The sequence below is a fragment of the Epinephelus fuscoguttatus genome, linkage group LG7 (assembly GCF_011397635.1).
Source record: "Epinephelus fuscoguttatus linkage group LG7, E.fuscoguttatus.final_Chr_v1".
Lineage (NCBI taxonomy): Eukaryota > Metazoa > Chordata > Actinopteri > Perciformes > Serranidae > Epinephelus > Epinephelus fuscoguttatus.
In genome coordinates this window covers 29233471-29246849 of record NC_064758.1, presented here as the reverse complement: position 1 = coordinate 29246849, position 13379 = coordinate 29233471, and positions in this window count along the sequence as shown.

The following is a 13379-nucleotide window of genomic DNA, read 5'->3' as shown; positions in this document are numbered from 1 at the left end:
TAAGTCATTTATCATCTGTTTATACACCACCCTCCACTCCTGTCTACAGAAGAAGGAGGTAGGCTGTTGTTGAGAAATACACAAACATCTGCACGGACAGTTCACCCCCAAATCAAAAGTGCATATATTTCCTCTTGCCGGTAGAGCCATTTATCAGTCTAGAATGTTTCGGTGTGAGTTGCAGAGTGTTGGAGATATCAGCCGCAGAGATGTCTGCCTTCTCTCAAATGGAACTAGATGGCAATGTGCTTGTGGTGCTCTATATCTGCTGATTGTATCACCACACAGAAGGAGGCGTACATCTACTGCTAGCTCACCTAGCACCACTGAGCAAGCTGACATTACATCTTGCATTGTCAGAAGCACGAACCTCTAGTTCATGAATAGATGCACGCGCCCTTCTGCTTGGTGACAGGGTTGGCAAGTGTATTGTGATACAGGGCTGTGGATTATCTTTAGTAATCGGGTCATGACTTCTTGACAGAGACATTGCTGTTGAGTGTTTCAAATGTATTTTTTTGGGACTTTGAGCACCAAAAGCAGAGTGCCACATAGCTCCAGCAAAGACAGATATCTCTATGGCCAAAATCTCTAACACTCTGCAACTCACACCAAAATATCTAGACTAACAAATAGCACTACAGATTTTTTTCCATTATTTTAAACTTCATATTAACAATTTCAACACAATGCATCCAGTGGTCAGTGCATTACGTTTGCACACAAAGTGGAAAGCAATGACCAGGAACTATAAATGAAAATAATGTGACGGGTAAGCACAAACCTCAGTAAAAGATGTAATCGTAAAAAAACAGAGAAAAAATTGATACAAGTATGAACACATACATACACACACAAAAAAAGTTGAAAGATTTGCATAAATCAAAGTTTTTGATTATTTTTTTTTATTATATATTTTTAAATTTAATATTATTTTAAAATATGTATCTGAAATCTTGAAAGCACGACAGGAGGGCAATTTCTTTAAGTATTTTGTTTTATGAATATAAAATGTAGCTAAAATAACGACCATATATAGTTATAGTATAGTTATATATTGTTCAGTCTTGGGGAAATTTGGATTTTTTAATATCATGAACAAATCATGTTCTTTAAATGTGAAATGGGCAATTTTAATTTAATTTTATTTTAATTTTGAATTTCTATTTATGCACTTATTTCAAGTTTTATTTTATGTCTATTTTAATACCACTGTATTATTGTTGATAAGTGTGTTTTTTATGAGCTACTGGACAGTTGAATTTGTCTTTGGGAATTAATAAAGTTTTATCTATCTATCTATCTCTCTATCTAAATGAAAATCGGCCATGTACACACATTGAAAGAATAATAATAGCACTACAGGTAAGAAAAAATATCTAATTATTATTTGGGGGTGAACTGTCCCAATGTTAATGCTAACATGCTAATATAAGATGGCGAACATGCTAATCATTACATCTGCTTAACGTTAGCATGTTAGCTTAGCGAACCTAGTGGACCTTACATTTATACAGTCTTATCATGTTAGCATCCTGACGTTGGCAGTTAGCTCAACCGTTAGCTTCACAGAGCTGCTAGCATGGCTGTAATACGGTACTTTACAGTGTTTATTTGGAGTGGAGTAAAGGTAGGACATTTTTTTATTGACTAAAATAAATGCAGATACAGTTGTGTGAATCAGAGGAACACTCTATGACTGTACATTTTAATATCAAGTTTGGGAAGCTACCTTAAGATGGCGCCATTTCTCAGCTTATCGTCCCTGTGGTTGTGGCGAGCCTCCTCGGTAAACTTCACATCTTGGTGCTTTGTGACGAACAAATGAATTCATCACCCAGGTCTCTGAATTCATGGGAACATTTTCTGAATGGGACTGTTTGACAGTTGTCCATTTTTCACATCACTCATTCATCACAAGTACACAAAGGTGTGATGAAGGGCAGTAAATAGTGAGGCGCTGTTTCATATCAGCAGCCGTTTAAATGTGTATGCGTGTGCGTCAGTGCACTTGCCCTATAGTGTATAATTGTCATCCCTGTGGGCTCCATCACTCTCATCTCAAAGAGTCCAGGGGGCGAAGACAAAGCTGTTTGTCACCTTAATGGAGCCCTGAGGTTCAGAACAGTGGGTAAGCTCACATCCCAACAGGGAGTACACTGTGAGGCTGAGCTGCTGCTGAAATACATTAAAGTGCAGTTCAACTGAAACACTAAGGCCATCCATTAGACAACAAAACCTCTGGCTTCCTGCCCAGTGTCTTGAAGGCTTACATGTTGAAGAAGACAAGAATAAACAAAACAATTAGTTATTACCCCAGCAAGCTTCCTTTGCAAATGTTTAATGGCTGTTGCTAAGAAACCCAGAGTGGTTTTGATCTTGGGTGGGAAAGTCCATGTTTATTGGCTTTCAGATGGACATCACACTGCTCGGACAAATGGACGTTGAGCTATGCGGTGTACAGGAGGAACTTATATTTCTCTGGCTTTATTCATAACCATGGAGACTGTGTTTACAAGTCAAACCAGTGTCTCTATGATAGCAGCTTGGTGCCTCACTTTGTCCGTTTAATGTCTCTACACCTCTACGCTGGCCCCAAGTCAGAGTGGGACAGTTAGGCCTGGAAACTGTGGATGTAGTTACAAGCAAGACTTTGACTTTAGAAGATAGACTGTGCAGGATTCTCCTAAAAACCAATGTACAGACGCATACAGAAATAATCCCCCTCAATCATCACTTACGACCCATGAGAAGTGTGTGTGTTTTTCTAGAAAGACCCTCTCATCTGCCTGTATTTTCTAATTTTCTTGTTATTTTCTGTGTTCAGGACATTTATGGGCGTGTACCCTCACAGTGCTCAGGTGATGTCAAGTCTTTATAAAAAAAAAAGGTAAGGGCCAAATTCCTCATTTATAAACATTGCGTGCACACGAAACAAGGCATGAAGAGGCATATGCCACTTCCCATGCAAAAGTTGATATCTAGAAAAACAAACTTGATGGGAGAAATTCTGACTCATGCTTCTGAACATTTTGGAGATGGGAATTTGGCGATGCAGATGGTGAAGTGGAAGCTTGATTGTAGAAATTGATGAATATTTTTTCGCACATGTCACTTTTAGCTTTTGTCCATTCATACTTTTTTAGTATTGATCCTATGCATTATTTTATAAATGAGATCCCAGGTGCCACACCTTAAGCAACAGGTATCTGAGAGATGGCACTGAACAAAACAAAAGTAGTTCTTTGTACTGTCATAAATTTGGTTTATATGTTCAGGGTGCCCAGAGGATGAACCTAAGCAGCGTTGCCACGTGGGAAATTTTAAACTCTGGTACCAGAAGCTTAAAATGATTGTATTTTGAAAAGAATTATCATACGTGAGTCATAACCACAAGAACAAAACATGCATTTTAATATCTGCAGATCTACCCACATTGTTTTTGTTCCTTATGTAGCTATGATGCGTGGAGAGGAGTATAAATCTATGAATCAGTTTTTAAAATAATAAGAATAAGAATATACTTCATTAATCCATGAGGAGAAATTCTAATTTTTTCACTCATATGTCATATGTCACATACACACAGGCCCAAAATACACACACATGCACAAACAGGACCTATACATGCGTTAAATGGAGGGATGTCAGAGCGAGGGGGGCTGCCTTGGTAAGGCGTCCCAAGCAGTTGGGTGTTCAGTGCCTTGCTCAAGGGCATCTCAACAGAGACCAAGAGGCGAAGGGACACCTCTCCAACTGCCAGTCCACGCTTCATATTTGGTCCGGAAGGGGACTTAAACCTGCGACTCTCCGGTTCCCAACACAAGTCCATATGGACTGAGCTGAAATTTAAATACAAGACAGCAGGACTGGAAGACTGTTCATATTCTGCATTAAAACAGTTAAGGCTATAAGCTAAAGTAATTAAATAACTGGGCTTACTGGCTCATTCAGAACAACTCCAGTTGAACACAGCTTACCTTAGTGAGAACATTTAAGCTCCAGAATGACAGCTGCACTCGCGAGTTATGTTCATCATAGATTACATGACTGGCTGGAGAGAGGTCACAAGGGGGCTCGTTACACAGGATCCCTATTTTGCTATGGCAGAAAATTAATAAAATAAGAGACTAAAATCACTGACTGTAAGCGTCACAAAACATAATGCCGCTTTTTGGCATTATTGATCATACATTGTACACAGGGCAAAATCATTTTATAAATATGACAATTACTGTACATCTGGCAACACTGAACCTGAGTGACTTTGACGATCCCCTGACCTTCCTCTACTGTCGCCAGCAGGTCAGAGTTTTTACGCATCTACTCCAAAGAATGGCACTTAACTTGGCACAAACATTTATGGTCCCCAGAGGATGAAGCCTGATTACTTTGGTGACCCCATGACTTCTTCATGAGCGCCACCATGAGTTTCACATTTGTAGTTTTAAGTAAATGGTCTCAACAACTTAATGGATGGATTGCCATGAAATTTGGTGCACACATTCACACCCCACTCAGGATAATCTGTAATTATGTTATCTTCTGACATTTCATCCAACAGCATCATCAGGTCACATTTTTAATTTGTCTTATACTTTGTTTTATGACCAGATACCCACAAAACCAATGACGTTCCCATTCATTCAGCTGTAGTTCATGTACCAATAAGCAAATGTTAGCATGCTAACATGCTAAACTGAGATGTTCAATGCACCGCTGCACCACCAGCATGCCTGTAGACACTTGTTTTTCCCCATCTTGACTGCACAGCTCTTTTGTTGTCAGTTAACATGACTAATACTCAAATCTCGAGGTCATTTTGTTTCTTGGCACACCAGCAAAAACATTCTTTGCAGCCTGTCAAGCAATTAATTAGATTGTCCCTCTTCTCTTTCTGATACTGTTGAAGCCCTGCAATAACGCACAGGCCCAACATTTCTGTCAGTTATTGTTTTTAATGTTAATTGTCGTTCTCAGCTTGGCATGAAACCAAACTTTAATGAAATCTGTGCATCATTATGCGTATCAGTTACATACTTAACACTTCTATTATCATTATTTCCTTTTCGCAGTTTGAATATCCTCAAGTTGCAGCCTTTTTTTTACAGAAGGCAATAAAACTGTTATATTTTATTTTTTTCCCTGTCTGAGTTATGAGTCATATTTCTGCCATGTGTTCTGTGCACTCCTTTAGAAAAACATTCTTTGCACTGATGATTTCCATGTGTTTTTGCCAAAAAAAAAAAAAATCTTGAGGAGGGCAGCAAGGGTAAAATCTCTCGGCTCTTGACTCATGCCACGCTACGTGACTCATTCAGAGTTCACTGTGACATTTGTCTCCTCAGACAGGAATCTGCAAGTGCAGAAATCTACCAGACAAATGAAGGAAATGCCATGTTCTCTGCGTATTCCTTTAATCTACTGACAATAAAGCAATAAAGGTTATTGTCTGTATACATGGGCCTCTTTCACTACAGTTTAAAGTAACATCATGTTAAGAATAGCACTGTACTTTCCTTTCACGTCCAACATTTCTCTGCTCCTCCTTTCTGAGGGTTGGTGTCGTCATAATTTTTACTTTAGGTGCTTTACACGTCTGACATAATATGACACATATGCAAAACGTGCAGAGCTGTGTCACTCATACCATCTGTCTGACAGTCTTTCCAGGAAGAGCACGCTCATCTCAACCATGACGTTTTTCTATATGTGGCTCGCATGGATTCATTACATATGGAGCAGATGGAGACGGCTGCAGGTGGGCCAACATAAAGCCGATGACGTGTTGCAAGAAAGATGAGTGTGTGGAGTTTTTTGCTACTTCATACTAAATACTTCACTACTTTTCAGAGGTAAATATTGTACTCATTACTCTACAACATATTAAACAGCTATAATTACAAGTTACTTTGCAGCAGTAATGAGAGATGCATTCAGATATTTTAATTTAATGTCCAGTATGTAGGATTTAGTGGCATATATTGGCAGAAATTGTATCTTTCTATTAGCATATAATCACCTGGTTGTGTTTTTGTTACCTTATGAGCTGTTTATATCTACATATGGAGCGGGTCCTCTTCCATGGAGTACACCATGTTGTTTCCACAGCTTAGGACGGACAAACCAAGTAGAGGGTCTACATAGGTCCATTTACCCTTTCGCATTTTTTGCATCAGCCTTTGTAGCCTTTGTACCTACATGCTTGGCACATGGGAGGTTTCAGTCCTGCAACCTTACCACTAGATGCCACTAAATCCTACAAACTAAAAGCAGGCACATAACAGTGTAGTAATATTCCATGACAAGTATGAGTCTTGCATTAAAGGTCTTACTTTTATACATCTAGTTTAGTTTAGTTTAGTTTATTAGGATATTTATTAGCTACTACACTGCAGCAGCTATTCTTCCTGAGGTCCACAACAACTCTATATTTGTGGCAGTGCACAAAAACAACTCACATATACAGTGGTGGAAAAAAGTTTTCCCTTAAAATTTTACACAATCTCAAATATTATCATGAAATATTTGTGGAAAAATCTTTTTTGTGTTTCAAAAGGTGTGGCTGCATTAGACAGATACAAACAAATACAAATTATATTTTTTTGTTTATTGTTTACAAGAAAAACTAACAAAACTAAATTCTTGACAGTTTCAATATGTCAGTTCTCAACATTGTCGGTATCAGAGTCAACAAATAACAGAGAATGTGTTCAAAACTGAACAAAAAATAAATAAACCATCACATCATCAAATTAATATTTAGTAGTCCTGCCACTGGCACGTAGTAGAGCTCTAATCCTGGCTGGCGTGTTCCCCACGAGCCTTTCACACTGTTGAGGGGTAATCTTGTCCCATTCTTCTTGAATTACTGCTTTTAATTCTTCTAAATTCTTTGGTTTATGCTTTGAAACAGACCTTTTGATAATCCACCACAGATTTTCAATGGGGCTCATGTCCGGGGATTGAGCTGGCCACTCTAAGGCCTGGATACTGTGCTCCTGCAGCCAAGTTCTACTGGCCTTGGATGTGTGGCAAGGGGCATTATCTTGTTGAAACATTCAGTTTTTACCTCGACGGAACAGTGCACGCGCAGAAGGGAGCATGTGGGTTTCGAGAATGGTACAATACTTGGTAGAGTTCAATGTGCCATCACAGACAGTGAGATGACCAACACCAGCAGCACTCGTGCATCCCCAAACCATGATACTGCCTCCACCATGCTTGACAGTAGGTACTGTACATGCTGGAGATAATGCTTCGCCTGGCCTTCTGCGTACCCTCACATTAATAGGAGGAAGATAAAGCTGGAAACTGGACTCATCTGACCACAAAATCTTCTTCCAATTCCTGGCCGTCCAGTTCTTGTGTGCCTGGGCCCAACGACGCCGGGCTAACCTCTGTCTCTCATTGATCAGGGACTTCTTGATAGCCTTGTAGGACCTTAAGCCATGATCTAAAAGTCGGCCACGTACAGTGCGGGTGGAACACTGGACACCAGTTTGGTTTGACCACTGCTGCTGAAGCTCCTGTGATGTCATTCGGCAGTTTTGCCTGCACATGCGGACCAGGATGCGGTCATTTCTTGCTGAAGAAACCCTTGGACGCCCAGATCTTGGTTTGTCTTCCAAGCTGTTGGTTCGTCTGTATTTCTGCAGAGTGTATCCAACTGCTGAAGGACTGCATCTGCACTTCCTGGCTATCTGGCAGCAGCTGTACCCTTCCTGGCTGAGAATCTTTATCTTCAGGTGTGTTTCCTGCGTTAGGTTCCTTGTTTTAGCCATTTTTGTGTCTGAAGAACTTTCAAATGTGCTGGCTTTATGTAGACACGAAGCTTGGCAACAAAAATTGTGTCTTTTAACAAAAAGAACGACCTTCATCACTGGTACCAAAATGACCCAATACTCAAAATTTCTTATGTATTTTTATGGAACCAATCAATTTTAAGTTTTTAATGGCTTTTTTAGGATTTATTTAGTGTTTTGGCTGTGACTGTACTAAAAGAAATTGCACTTGAAGACCTAAGAGTGATTCTTAATGCAATATTTCACAAATGCATGGGGTGTCCGAAAACTTTTTTCCACCACTGTAACACTTAACAAAATAACAGGACTAGACTAAAACACTGACAAAGACAAACAAGACAGCTCCTTGTAATACAGTAAATAAGATATAATTGTAATATCAGACCAAGTATTTACATGATACTCTACATTTACATTTATATGTTTCCATACACACGTTACATGTGCATTAAAAGGAAAAACCAGGAAAAACAATATTTTTAGTGTACATGAAGTTTATTACAGTGTATAAATCATAATATATAAATCGACTTCTCTTGTAGTCTCATTTGGAAAACATGAAGATATGATTAACATACTAACAGAAAACCATCACTAATTAAATTCCCTATATTACAAACAAAGACAGACCCTTCATATCCTGAAACAGATGACACATCCAAATATTATCAGCAAACAGTACATTAAGCATCAAAAGTAAAAGTACTTATTATTATATATCATAATATTTCATTATTATTGCAGTTGAAACTAATGTCTGAGCTGCCTTTTAATGCTGTAGCTGGTGGAGTTAAGCTAATTTGAGTTAGCCTGTATATTGTGAGGTAGTTTAATCTGTAATAATACATTATATTTTACATACTGTTCATACACCATGTGTGTAGCATCTGAATCTGCAGAGTAACAATAGCTGTCAGATAAATGTAGTAGAGTAACAACTATAATATTTACCTCTGAAATATAGGGTACTGGAGTAGCATAACATTTAAATACTCAAGTCAAGTACATCAAAAGTGCTCTAAAATTGCAGTCCTCATGTAAATGCACCTCTGCTTTACAGAATAGGACTTTAACATTCAAAAGCTATGATGAGTTTATAAAATAAGATGCATAGCTTGCTGAAATTTAGACTGTCTAACAGTATAATATATATTCACCAGCTGCAAATCTTAAATGCTGCTTACACATTATATACATTCTGCTTATAATATCCTACATACTTTCACCTAAATTAAATTTTGAATGCAAGGCTTTTGCTTGCAGTTCATGTAACTTCATTTGCAATTTGCACAGTTACAAACAACAAGCACGTTGTTATTCTCACACAGCTGTCTGAGTCATTTAAATTAGATTATGACCATAAAATAAACGTAGACGTAGTAATAAGAAAAAGAGACAGGGATATTTTTATTGTAAAGACAAAGAAACACAGAGAATGTATAGCTCACAAATTAAATTAAAAAGGCATAAAATAGCATTAAAAATACATTAAAAAATACAAAGGTAGACATGCTGTTACAGTGTATGTACAGAATAGTGTGATGGGGTGTTTGTTTACATTGTATTACTTGAAGTAAGTTCCTCCACCATTGGAGAAGCTACAATCTCTTACCGGAGCATAAACTGTATTTTTGCCATACTGTTAAACTACGGCGTCTATCTTAAAGACGTCGGCCATGACTGTGGTGTGTTCTGTAAAGGACAGACCTGCACATTTGCGACCTTGTCCCCGAGTATTGATATGTCCTCTCAGGCGACGGAAGACATAACTCACTGCTGCTGTCACTGCCAATATCCTAATTTGCTATTAGTTGGGGATTACTACTTGAGAGAGAGAGAGAGTGGTAAGCCCATACTTAGCCAGAGACTGACCTGAAAAGCTCTGGCTCTCTCTCCAGCTCCCTCACTCCATCTTATAACACACGTTTACATCTCTATATTTGAACATAGACATGAAAAACAATACTATGTGATACTTACACAACACGACATAGACATGCATTTGTTTTGGCTGTACACTGTAGTTTCATTCTGAGCGTGGCACCACGGAAAGCCAGTGTTTACATTTCATTAGACAGACTTAGAGCTTGGACAAGCGTTGTAGAGTCTCAGCCGGCCATTATGTAAGATATGGCACAGCAAAGACTACACTAAACTGAACGATAGGTTCCCGCCAAGAAGATCTCTTTATCGGATTGTCTTGAAATGAGAGGAGCTGAGCAGCCAGTCACTCTCCCCCACATTTCTACCATCATATCATGCAAATACCAGGCTGAAGATGCCTGTAAAGTTTTATAAACACAGCTCAAGCTTATCAACCTGGAATTCTGATTATCTCCCTGGTCTGCGTGGAGGCTCCTCTTGGAAGTGTGTGACAGTCAGATGCTTACACTTAACATAGCCACGGTAATATGGGATTAAGCCTTACATGCTCACTTGAAGCATTAGCAGCTAGAACACAGACAAGCAGGTGAGCAGTGGTCTTATTAGTCAGCTTTGTCAAAGACGGTGGGCTCTCTGGGTAAGATGAGTAAATATATCTGGCCAATGGGTTTGCAAATAACAGGAACCATGCATCCCATGCTGCAGCGCAGGTCATTTTTTGTGGTATTATTTTTCCGATGTCATTTCAGCCCTCATCATGTGTCCGTCTTGTTTGTTTATTGGCGTACAGCGCAATGTAATAATGCTCCAATAAAGGTGAGTCACAAGGTTGCCAGTAGAGAACACAGCCAGCTCTGCGGATAGATACAAACAGCGTCTGCATGTGAGGCAGGATTACACTGTTACCATGTGACTCCTCTGCCCTTAGACAGACCTCTAACAAAAGGCAGGCTAAATCTATCCAGCACAACAACCTCCGGCCACAAACCCCTCAAATGTAAACATAAGGAAGATTTATATGAAATTACAGCCCTGTCTATATGTATACAGATATTTTTATAGTTGATATTTTCCCCCTCTGTTAAAAAAAAAATCTATGCATACCACCTTTTCTTTTCTTTTACAAAATATGTCTGTCCACACTACAACAAAAAGATGACTCCAAACGCTGAGCTGTCCACAGTCTCCCTTCGTCACAAAGGTTGTGAAGTGTACAGCCTACCCTCTTAAGAACACCTTCTAAGAATCTCATCACTGTTGGTTCCCCATTGATAGGATGAAGAGGCTCGTTTAAAGATACAAGTGATGCTCTGGACATGCAAAAGTTTTCCTTCCACCCCTCATCAACAATTTTCGCACTCTTGCAATTGTTCCACCATCTGCTGGTTCAACCAAGCCTGAACCAAAACTGTTGCTTCTGGTGGACTTTAAACTGCAGGCGCTGACGTGGACCAAATAACACTGGGCCAACAGATGCCTCCGTTCCTATACTATAAGTATTGTTTTAGTAAAGTGGTAATTTCTGAAGAGTCCGTTCTCACTCCGTCGTCGAAATGTGGCGCTTGGGTAGTGACTTGTGGCATCAAAAACTAATGAAAAAAGGCATCTTTTAATGTCGGCATGATATGTAGCAGGTGCGGTTATAGTTAAACAGCGCCCGACGACGTGAGGGGGAAAAGCAGCGGGACAAGGACGAAGGTTAAGGTGGCGAAAGTCTGACTGGAGCAGGCTGAAGGGGTGGTGGATGGGTTCATCAAACACTGACTTTCACCCGAGAGAGCGGTGTTCACATCCTGTAAGATTCTAAAGCCAAACCCTGTTCTTTTATCCTAAATCTAACCATGTGCTTTTGTTGTTGAAGGAAAAAAAGTCAATTTGCGTTGTTGTACTGATGTAGTGTGTTTATTTTGAAAGAGACTGTATGTAAACTGTAAATATCCTGTGAAAACAGAAGTGTATTTTGAAAGAAGACAATGCATGTAACAGGCAGAACTTGACACCGCATCCCATAACATCAACAACCACCACACCCTGGGTACTTTGCACGTCGTATGTGGACGTGGAAAGTCCATGACCAAATACTCAATATGTGATGACGTCAGAGCAAGAATTTGTTGCTCTGAAGGAAGTTCAGATACGCGCAACAATTTAGCCACATGATTTAAATTTAGACACAAAAACTTTTGGTCACATCAAAGACCCAATGATAATAACATTTGACTAAGAATCCAATTAAAACCAAAAAAGAAAATTAATTTTCTGATGTTTCCTCTCCTTGTCTGCTGATTTTTATTTTAGGTCTCCTTTCTTCTCCCAAAATAGCTTCTACTTTTTCGCCTGAACAAGCTGTTAGGTCTTCAGTGTCAGTATCTGAGACACTATCATTGTGTGTCTGCTGCAAGTTATGAGCAGAGACAAACCCAGTGAGGAGTCTGATAGCATTAGATCAACCAGAAATGTGAATTCATATCAGATTGCCACATATTTAAATGTTGGGCTTATAGTGATGTCATGTCTGGAAAAGTCACAGCAACTTTTATTCACTAATAATAAAATTAATTTATGCTAACAAGCATTAACCTGTTAAATTAACATATCTAGCTATCTAGCATGCTTGTGAAGGGTTAAAACAGGTTTAAACAAGACTTAAAAACAATGCTGTCCACTTGAGATTGTGTCATCCATAATGTCTTCCAAAAAAATAAAACTTTGTTGTTTCAAAACTTAAGATTGAGCAACATGTCATGATTTTTTTCAGCTCATGTTAGTTGAGTCACGGAGCAGCGAGGTGATATTTAAGAGCCAGAACCCAATTGGTCATCCTATACTTTCAGGGTTCTGATTGGTGCTTTGCAACCTTATAGAACTGACTTTACAGATAAAAATGTCTTCTGTTTTCTAATTGTAGAGCCACAAATGCACCAAAGCAAAAATAAACCCACACAAAGTGTTGATATCTCTTCAAAGAACATTAAACGGTCTTCAAACAGTTGTAAAAACCACTGTGTTATACGTTACTTTATTATAATGCTAAGGCTGTTTACTCTGTGGGCATGTCTGCTATTGTAACTTAATACTAGTTAGATAAAGCCTGCTCTCCCCTGTGTGTTCAGCTACTTTATATTCAAGGTTGGCTTTGTCACAGTTACAACAGCGAGCGTCCAAACTTGCATTTTTTTTTCTCAGTCACTTTCCTGTTTCCTGGCCATTTTGCCCTCAGGCATCAGAAAGCAGTTGTCCTGCTGACAGAGCTTTTGTTCTCTGCAGGGAGAAACCATCAGTGAAACTCAAGGGGACTGGGTGGCTTTGAAACGCACTTTGCTTTACAACTCTGACATGAAATGTTGCTTCTAAGGCTAATGAGGAAACATGCAAGTAAAAGCATACACAGCATAGAAACAGGGAACAATAACAGTCTGTTCTTTCCTGTAGTCTGATTTGAGAGTGGGGTGTTTTTCCATAAAATTGCACAATGACATGCTTTTCTGGGCCAATATACTGAAAAAATAAAAACTGACAGAGACTGGTAAATTTCGACATCAGGGAGCATGTCTTCACTTCCTGTTTCTGAGACAACGGTCTAGTTAAAGTTGATCTTTAAGGTCTATTTGTATGGTCAATACAAATGTTAACAGTAAGATGATTTATTTAGGATACAATAGACCTTCTAATAAACACACTGGTTTGTGT